Source organism: Sparus aurata, unplaced genomic scaffold, assembly GCF_900880675.1.
Source record: "Sparus aurata unplaced genomic scaffold, fSpaAur1.1, whole genome shotgun sequence".
Classification (NCBI taxonomy): domain Eukaryota; kingdom Metazoa; phylum Chordata; class Actinopteri; order Spariformes; family Sparidae; genus Sparus; species Sparus aurata.
The window spans coordinates 1-10,378 of NW_022045113.1; the positions used below are offsets into that span (position 1 = coordinate 1).

The 10,378-nt window shown below is 41.0% G+C and overlaps 1 pseudogene; it reads right to left on the reverse strand.

Annotated features, from left to right (window-relative positions):
• Nucleotides 1–73: 73 nt before the first annotated feature.
• On the reverse strand, nt 74–8,069 carry LOC115577760 (major histocompatibility complex class I-related gene protein-like; annotated as a pseudogene).
• Nucleotides 8,070–10,378: the final 2,309 nt, after the last annotated feature.

Consider the following 10,378-nt stretch of genomic DNA (forward strand, 5'->3'; position numbering starts at 1 on the left):
GTTTAGTGCTGACTGTATTTACTTTCTCTGATATTTTAGCCTTAATTTAGGAACCTAAATAAACGAAATCAACTCAAAGAGTGAAATCTTTCCTTTTTCTCTCTCACCTTTCTTCTTTTTGTAAACGATGAATCCAGCAGCACCGATGAGAATGAGAGCAAGAACAACCAGTGCAGCAGTGACGAGGACGGTCATGTTACTGGGCTTCACTGTTGAATACAATAATAGTTTATCATTACTGTTTTTGTTGTTGTTCCCATGCACTCCCCTTCAGCACCCTCTGATCTCACTCTTACCTTCGTTGGTTCTGATCCGATCTTTCTCCAGTTTGGTGATGATTTCTTCCTTCACACCAGAGAGCTGAAACACACAGTCGTACCTCGTCCAGTCTTCAGGTGTGACTGATGAAAGGTTCAGGTCAACACTCATCTGGAAGGTTCCATCTTGGTTTGGGAGGATCTCTCCGTGGTCCACCTCCTCATGAAGCTCCTCTCCATCTTTCCTCCAGACGAGTGAGGCTCTGTGAGGGTAGAAACCTGTAGCGAGGCAGCTGACTGGAGAGGAGGGAGTCTTCTGGAGGAGAGACACTGAGGGAAGATCTGGAGAGGAAAGAGAGAGATATTCTGTTCTTATGATTCACAGTCAGGTCGTCAATCACAGTGTCAATGTTCAGTGGAACTATTTCTATTGTGAAACACTGAAACTGTAAAATCACTTTCCTTAAACTAACTGTGACATCACAGTCTGAGCTTTGATGGTGAGTGATGTCACCCAAAGATGTCTGTGATTGGTCAGGACTAAAACAAATGTAACCACTACAAAAAAGCTGATGTCAGACAGGTTGGATTAATAATACAATGACAGTTCAGTCTGAGCAGCCTATATGAAGATCACTGTGTCTAATAAACTACATCAGGTCAGGTGATCCTACCTGTTCTCAGCAGAGAGCTCCTCCCATACTTCACATACTGCTTCAGTTGTTCAGGAAAAATCTGAGTCAAAAAAATCTTAAATTCTTTTCCTAATTCTTTATCATCTTCCCATATCGGTTTGGCGATGACAGCCTCAGGTCTTTAGAGCGATCCATGTAGATGTCTTTGGATCCAATTCCAGGAGATCTTCTCCATCATAACCAAACTGAGAGAAACCTTTGACCTCTTCAGTCTCATCATCCCACTCAACGCCATTCACCTCTTGTAAACATGGACACCTGAGACATGAGACAGAGACTGTAATTAACACTGATTCACAGATTAAACATTTCATGCGATCATGAATCAGATTATTATCATTAGTTTGTGTTTAACAGCTTCAGCAACAAGTCTAACTAGCAGCTGATTAATGTTGACATGATGAATGACAGTAGTGGCTGGACCACTTGAAGACAAACTGATATGATGGTTTACTTTACATGAATCTCTATTTCAGGTTATGTGTAAAATGATGTTAGAGTTTGAACTGATTGGTATCTTGAGGCCTGGGTCACTTTACAACTAAGATGCAGAACAGTAAAAAGTTAAACAGGCTATAACATGTTACATACTGTACCTCCACTTTGGTTGTAGAGACTCATCAAACTGTGAGTGTCAGATTTGAAGAAGTTTGGCAAAAAGTGGAAACACTGTTGTCTGTACCGCTCCAACCGCTCAGGATGATCTATGAAGAATTTCTTTGCCCAGTCCTGTTTCACATCCAGCCTTTTGTTGTTGTCACAGTACACCATCAGAAGTTCATCAACTTCTAGTGTCGCCACAAATTCTGGGAGGTTTGGGATTCCAGTTGATATAGTCATGAAATGCTTCAGGGAGTGTAGCACTGCAGGACAAACAAAAGAGCTGATAAATAACACAAATCATAAATATGATGTTCAGTGGAAACATAAACATGATATGAAGTGTGTGTTTGCTGTGAAGGATCAAAATGCAAAAGTTGTAAATGTAATGTGCAGAACAAACAGCCTCCATTCAGTCTGAACACACACTCATCATCACTCATCCGCCTACGTGGACACAGGGAAAATGCAGACGCTCTCAATAAGGGAAACTTTTTTCAAACAGTTCAAGTTAATGTGCAAATATGATCCAAGGACCCAAAAGAAAAAGAGTTATTCACAAAACATTTTAGGCCTAAAAGTAGCACCTAAGTCTGGGAGACCTTAGAAGTTGTCCGGAGGACTCCTAACTCGCTTAGACCTGGTCACAGCCGAATGTTTTGGAGACACTAAATGGCGGGAATTATTCAAACGATGTCGGATGGACCGCAAAGGGATTGAAGTTGTGGTTGAGTTTGTGAGAGACGCAATAACGTCCCCAATCAACCGAAACAATCTAATAACGCCGGACGCCGAAGTGGGTCCACATTTAGAGTGGAAACTTGCGGGTGGGTCTTTGATTTGTTTTTCGTTATTCGTATTTTCCCGCCATTCTTGCATCTGTTCTTCTTCTGTTAACTCCTCTTCTTCACCAGCCGCTGCTTACGCCTACTTTAACCTAATTTACGGGATTCGCGCCGCCACAAACAGGACAGGAGAGATTAAGTACTGACGGTGACAACAGGGTAAGCCATAATGTGTGTAAAATATCGTTATTTGCCGTCAGTGTATCGATTATTTATTGCGAAAGAGAGAACAACAATATATTGCAATATCGATTTTGTTTCCGACCTCTAATCCATAGCAACAGAGAGTTACTTCTAGTTTAGGAGTTCACTGTTTTCATAACTAAAATTAGGTCTCAGCGGCTTTGTGAATTACTTTTAAGAAACGACTCCTACATAAAAACTGTCACGCAGGGGGTTAAAGGGAAGACTATGGAAAAGGGTAAGGTGGACCCAAATGCAGTTACACACGAGAGGCAAGGCTAGGGGAAACAAAAGGCGAGCTTTATTTTAAAGATGGATCCAAAAAACAGAAGCAGACAAAATGGGTGCAAGAGACAAAGTAGCAACAAAAACAGCAAGACAAAGTACAAATCAAAGGTAAAGTTCAAATCAAAAATGCAAAATGCAAAACTCCAAAAACACATACCGTGGGGGAACAAGGAACAGACAGGAGCATGGACAAAGACAGAAGCTGACAAATACAACGACCAGACAAGGAGTGAAGGGAACACAGAGACTAAATACACAGACACTGATGACAAGACGAGGAACAGGTGAGGTGGACCAACAGGTGAGGTAACGAAGGGGAGGAGCACATGAGAACATGAAGGGAACAAAGCAATAGACAGAGGGAGCCAGAGGGAACGTAGGAAAATACACAGGAGAACTTAAAGGACACATGAGGGCATGGAAGAACAAGACACAAGACAAGATACAAAGACACGGAAATCAAATACAAGAAACCACAAGACAAAACCAGACACAAGAACACAACGAATAAGAATCTACAGTCATGACAAAAACTTTTAGTCCGATTTAGGGGTACTCCTAACGTTAAGATAAAAGGCTTTGTGAATACGGGCCCAGGTGTCTGTCCTACATCATCAGTCAGTCAGAAATTAATTCACTTAAAAAAAATCCTGAAAAATGAACCTGAAAACATAGCTGTAATTTAGGCGGAAATTGCATTTTTGTGGTAATAGGAAAGTGGGACTCTTTTCTCTCATTTAACAGAAAATCATAAATTCCTTTCAAATACACTATTACTGCATTCCCTAAGATGTTGTTGAACAATACCCAGTGGTTGTATGGAGAAACCTAATACAGTTTTATCGTAAATAAGATATCTTTAGACAAACTTCTTCTCTAAAAACAACCAAATTAGGTCATTCCGAGTGAGTGATGGGTGTTATAATAGCCTATACGTTAAGAATGGTCACTCTAATGGTCATCATACTTGGAGAAGAAAAAAACTGGTGATTGTACTACATGACCATGTAGACAGAATGTGTGTAACATCAAGAAGTCAAGTTAATCTAAAATTACAAGCCGCTAGAGACACAAGCTTTAAATAGAACGATTTTATTGAAACAATAACACATTTAAATCAGTATCTTCAATATAAATAAAAGCTTAAGACTGGAAAAGTATAATGAAAAAGTCTAAATGTGTAATAATAACAGTAAAAATAATTAATTTGATATTTATAGTGCCACTGACAATGCTTTTACTTAATTTCATAGGCACAACAAAGAACAGGTGAACAGTCAAACAGTTGAGAGAAGTGTGTGTGTGGACATATACAGCTTATGTAAGTGCTGAATGGATAAGGTAATACTGGTATGTCAAATGTCAGGTTCATCAGACACTTTTGGTGACACATTTGACATTCTGCACAGCAGGTGCAGAGCTCTGTACAGGGAAGACCAACTGAGAGGCACTGGCACTTTCCACTCTCTCCACAGTTGGGATCTTTGCAGTACAAATGGGTAATGTCTCTCACCTCCGTAGGCGCTGGGGGTTTTGTGAACAGGACTGGTTTTATGGCTCCATTGCTGACGATCTATCCCTTGCCAATAGGACTCCATAACAGCGGTTTAGGGATGTGACTGTGGCACCATATTGCTGTCTGGTACATTGCTCTTTGAACATGTTGTTGAAATGCATCCTCTGTTGGCGGCAGATTTGCAGAGGCCGCATCTGTAGTTGATGCAAGTATGAACTTCAGTTCATCCAAGATAGTGCACATCCGTCCATTTTCTTTTTTCTTTCTTGTGTCTTTAGCTTGGTAAACGCTGTATTCTTTCCTATCCTGTATAAACTGCTTGTTGTGTCGCAGCCAGTGAGTGCGTGACATGCTGGAAGACACCTTGACATGTCTTTTCCAAGTTTTTGAGATATGGTGTTGATGGGGACATATCTCTCTCTCATTCCATGGCCTGCATGCATGTACACTATGGACAAGCCAAACATTCCTTTGCTTGCATAGTAAATCAGCAGTACTTCCACATCCGTGTCATCACACCTAACGATAATGCGAGAATATGATTCTGAAAGATGTATGGCATGCAACACCATTCTTGTGTCAGCCGCCTCCTGATCACTGTCCAGTGATGTCCAAATGCTGACACCTGCTGTGCAAACACGCTTTCACCTCCTCACCTTTCTCAAATCCACCTGCCAAGATGATGGAGTAATCAGAGTCCATTCTCTGTGAGGCTGCAGTGATGATGTAGTTGCTCACAAATATGCACAGCGCAGTCTTGTTTCCACTACTTCTCAAGTAATTCCTGTAGTTTGGAACCTTAGTATTCCCAGTTATAACATGTGAAGGTCTGCCATAAGTTGCACCTCTCCGTTGCCTCTCCATGTCTTTGATTGACTGTGGGTTGTCATACCTGTCAAATACCATGACCACACATTTCATTTCTTGTTTCCTATTTAGAAGTGACAATATCTTCTTCAGAATGCAGTCTGCTAGGTCACTGAAAGTCTCAAAGGCTGAATCGTGGAGACCTTGTAGCATAGCCATGCCATCAATGATGTAAGCAGATTTCTCTGTAATTTCAGGCAGCTCCTGCATCACTTCTACTACGGACTCCAGCTTCTTTGCAAGGTCTGCTTTTGTGGATTTTCTCATCGCCCCATCATCATAGAAGAGAGATGGTGGGACAACAGCCAATTCATGAGACATCAGACTTTCCAATGACACATCTCTTTGTTTTGAAACAGCCAGGAGCCTCCTGAAGAGAACATCTGAATCCATGTGAAGCTGTTTAGATTTACTGCTTGCGATGCTTGCTTTCATATCTGTAAAGGTTGCCATTTTTGGTCTTTTCTCGGGGTCCCAGAAACTTTTGGGTGTTTCACTCCTTAGGCATTCATCAATGAAAACTGCACTTCTCTTTTTTTCCCATCTTCCAGAAAGCTTGAGAGATACTTTGTAACCTGTTGTGATGCCACTTGTCCTTCTTGCAATATTGATTAACTCAGCAGGAACTTTCTCCAAATAGAAGGGGTTCTGTCTGTCTTGCATAAACTCCATTATCTGTACAATGTCCCTTTCATCCCTGTCCATTCGGGCTCCGTGCTCTTTGTGGGATTTTGGTGCACGTGCTGCTCCATCACAGAGCTCTGTCATAGCATCAAAGTACTCACTGGTGACATGCCTTGTCATGAGCCACCTTTTCAAAGCTCCCCGTAGAGTGAAGCCAACAATGCCCCCTTGACTTTTTCCTTCCCTGTTTATGGTTTGTTCAAGAGCTTGATCTGTGGCTACGCAGTTAAAGTTTTTCTTGGCTGAACGTTTCACCACAAACCCTCCATCTTTCATGAATTTGTAGGAATCTGGTTGGCTTTTCTCTTCATTTCAGCTATGTACACTGGCATGTATTTTGCATAGTTCCCCTGTTCGGAAGAAAGAATCTCTTCTCCCTGGATAAAACTTATAACTTGCCACTCATAATACTCAGGTTTAAAATGTTGAAAGTACTGCAATATACACATCTCAACCTTCTAGAAGAGATGTGCTTGGCATTTGTGAGCATCAAAATTGTCGAGGGAGACACATGGAAAAACAACCAAACATTTCTTAGTGCAATTGAGTATGGTTATCTATTTTGCTCATAACGACATTGCCCTTCAGAGGTTACTGTGGGCTCCATACCCCCAACAAACACTCAAGAATGAATACATTTCTTTCAGGCAGGGCTAGACAATCTTAACTGAGAAGGAATTTTACTTGAAACCCCTTTAATTTTAAATACATAAAAAAGTTAAATGTTATTTCACAAATTTTCATGATTTCTGCCTATTGTATCACTGTTTTTATGGTTTACAGCACACAAATTAAATTAACTATAAACACAACTTTTGTTGATACATATGCAATAGATACCTGACTACTCACATATGAAATTTGAGCAGGATCTGAGCTTCCCTTGAAAAGTAAGACAGCATTACATGCCCCTTGCACCCTCAGGGGAGATCTCAATCTGCTCTTTCTGAGTTTATGAAATGCATCATTTTATTCATTGATTTCATCCTTTTGCCCCAAAATGAAAGTTCACAACAATCCATTTCATGAATGGGAAGATTTAAAAAAACATTGTGGCGTTTTGTTCTACCTCGGGTACCTCAAAATCTGAGGGCCCTTCCTGCTAGTCTTATAAAGATGAGTCAAAGCGTGAACTCATAGCTGTTAGTGTGAGATATGTTCATGCAGGGAAAATAAAAGAACAGACAATCGGGTTTATGAATACAATTATTTCAGAGCAGATATTACAGGTGATGGAACCACTGCAACTTGATCCATCACTGTGTGTTGGATTTAGTTTAGACGGCGTCTCCGTTGTGTCACGAAACAAGGGAGGTGTGCATGTGATTCTGAAACAATCTTTTCCTCAAGTTGTGAATGTCCACTGTCACTCTCACAGACTGAATTTGGCGTCTCTCAGCACATTAACACATTCTTTGATACAGTGAACAACATGAACAGTTTCATGAGAGGCAGCAGCAGACATGCAGGTTTGTGGAAGTGCAAAAAGAGCTCCATCCAGGACACCGTGCTTGGAACTTGAGAAAACTGTGGATACATGCTGGAGCTCTGAATCTGGAGCAGTGAGCAGAATACTGACGTTACTCGATGTAATATTAGAAGTGTTTGCAGTGTGTTGAAAGCAGCGGTCAAACAACGGTTGAGGTTCAGTCCCTGCTGCAACAACTACAAACAAAACAGTTTAAATTTTTACTTGTCACATTTGGGGAACTATTTCAGAATCGATTTTGACACACAGGGTTTACAAAGCCCAACATTATCAGTTTCTGAGTGTGCTGTAGAGGCGATGTGCTGATGAGCTCTTCTGGTTGTTTCATGTTGTACAGGCAATGTTTTGCTCTCATTGTCTTTGTGATGCAGAATGTTACAAAGTTAAATTGTTGCTGTTTGTCCATTTTGCTACTTCTTAGTTTTTGCAAGTCCTTCTTTGTTCTGAATAAAAGATGGCCCACATCATTCTGCACTGACCAACACAAAGTAGAGTTTCTGCTGCTCCACTGAAAGTGAAACTAAACGCGGAGGAAAGAGTCGAGTGGACTGTGAAGTTTAAAGACTTTAAAGGTTTAAAATGTGATCTTACCTGGTGATGAAACGTGACAGAAGAGAAGCAACAACAATAACGTTCTCATCTTGATTTGATGAAGACGAGGGAGTGAAGGACCGAGCTGGATCAGCTGTTTCCTGTTATTTGTCCTGGCAGAGGGAGGAGGGAGAGTTTCTGTCCAGAGAAGAAAAATAGTCCTGACCGCCTCCAAGTGACCCAGTCCTCACCAACACCCCTCACATACCGTAACTTATTAACAAGAAATAAATACCAACTGGAAAAATCCCTTATCTTCAAAAACACCCGACCACAGAGCCCAAGGTCAGCTTCTCCAGTGAACTTCCTCACTTCGTTTTTCATATAAACTAGTGCATTGCCCGTAAGTAATATGTGTTCCTATAAAAAAGTGGGAGGTTAAGGAGCTTTTTCATGGATGGCCAAATGAGGCTGTGTTTGAAGGTGGGACGTCAGGGATATTTAGATTTGTGGTGAAATCTGATATTCCAGGGTATAATTCGCCGTTTTTGACTATTTTTGATTTTGCCATTATATTTCACCTTAAAAGCTATTTACTTGGTGTCATTATTTTCAGCGCAACCTCACATGTGTGACTGTACAGTTATTTTTTTATTTTGACATACTGTATTAACACAATGGACCTAAAGTCACACACAAAAAAAACATAAAATCCGAGTAGAAAAAGTTAGATTTTTTTACTGTGAAAACCACAAATATGTTTACAAAACCATGTTTTATTACTTACACCGCAAATATAAATTGTTGTTTGCTAAATATGTGCATACATTTAAAACATTTACCAAGTTATATGAAACTATTTACATTTAAATTCAGGCAATGCTCAGGTCTGCCTGAGCTCCTTCCTGCTGAATGAAGAGCTGCACTGCCTGCTCCACATTCAGCTTCTCCTCATTATTCTGACTCATTAAACAAAAAATCGACTCCACTACTCACTTAACACACTACACCAAACACTACATAACACACTAACTATACACTCCAAACACGCTAAATGTCACAAATCTCTCAACTCTCAATATCGCTGTCTATACACCGACCGTCGTTGCATGTCAATCATCCGCCTAGGTCCCTCCCACAACTTCCTGTTCCTCAACAACCAAACATGCTGCTTGGACACTTTCGTGACAAAAGCCTGTTTTTACCGTTTCTTCTGCACCAGACACAAAGCAAACGTGACGGCAATGTTCACGTAAAAAACGTGGCGCGCATGATTTACCCTAAGTCCGGTTTTGGACGTGCCGGTGGGTCCGGTCCGTCGCCTCGGAAGGTGGGCCGTGTAGTTTGGCAAGCAGCTAGTAGCTAGCTACACACAAACATCCATAGATTCCGATTCCACTTTGTTGTCCGCGTGTCTCCGGATCTCCTCAGACCCGAACAGACTCGGTCCGGACTCGTTTAGTCTCAGTAACCCACAACAGTCAGTTTAGATGCACAGAACAGAACGGGACCGAACCGCCAGCAAAATCCCGGTCCAGCTCGCGCCGCTGCAGGTATAAATCTACTTGTTTCTTAAGGTGGGGGGGTCGCGGTGGGCTCTGCAGTGATTGGCTCTGGTGCGCACATGACTGTGGTGGCTGTGGTGGACAATGCTCGCGAATTTGTAAAGCATTTATGAAATAATTTATTAACAGTGTCATTGCAGTCCAAACAAATGCGAAGTCGCACACCTTTGAACCACGCAGCAGCCATGTTGAAAGTCTCAGGTCAGTCTGATCCTGATCCGCAGAGATATTTGATAAACACACACGCACAGAGAGACAGAGATTCCTTGCTTTTATAGAGAGATATGGTGATCAAAAAACAAAAACAGGACTGAACAGAATCAGAGTCAGAGACTGGGTCTGACTGGAGAATTTGTTTTGTCTTATCTCTGAGTTCTAGTTAGCGACACTTGATGTCTGTCTGACTGCAGGTTGGTGGATGATTCCCACATATTTTCTCTCCCCTGTAAAGAGCTCTGATTCAGTACATCCTGCAGACCCAGTCATGGGCGCGAACCAGAGGGCCGTCCAGAAGATCCAGAAGAGAAATCTGCATTATTATTACTGTAATCATATACATTAGTGTATGAAATATCACTTTACTGTGGTATGAAAAGATGAAGGAAAGCTAATTTAATTAAAGTATTTCAAGCACATTCTTTCAGCTAACAAGTGAACAATGTGACATTTTATTACTAAATATAGAGCGGTTGGAAGTTGAACTTTTCCTCTCCTTTTTACTTACTAGATTCCAACAGTACACAAGTTAATTATTTTTTTAATCTATTTAAATTTGGGAAGTAGCACTACATCAATTAAACTCTCTATGGTTTACAGAAATAAACTTTGCTTTACTAAGCAAAGATGAATTGTAATGGT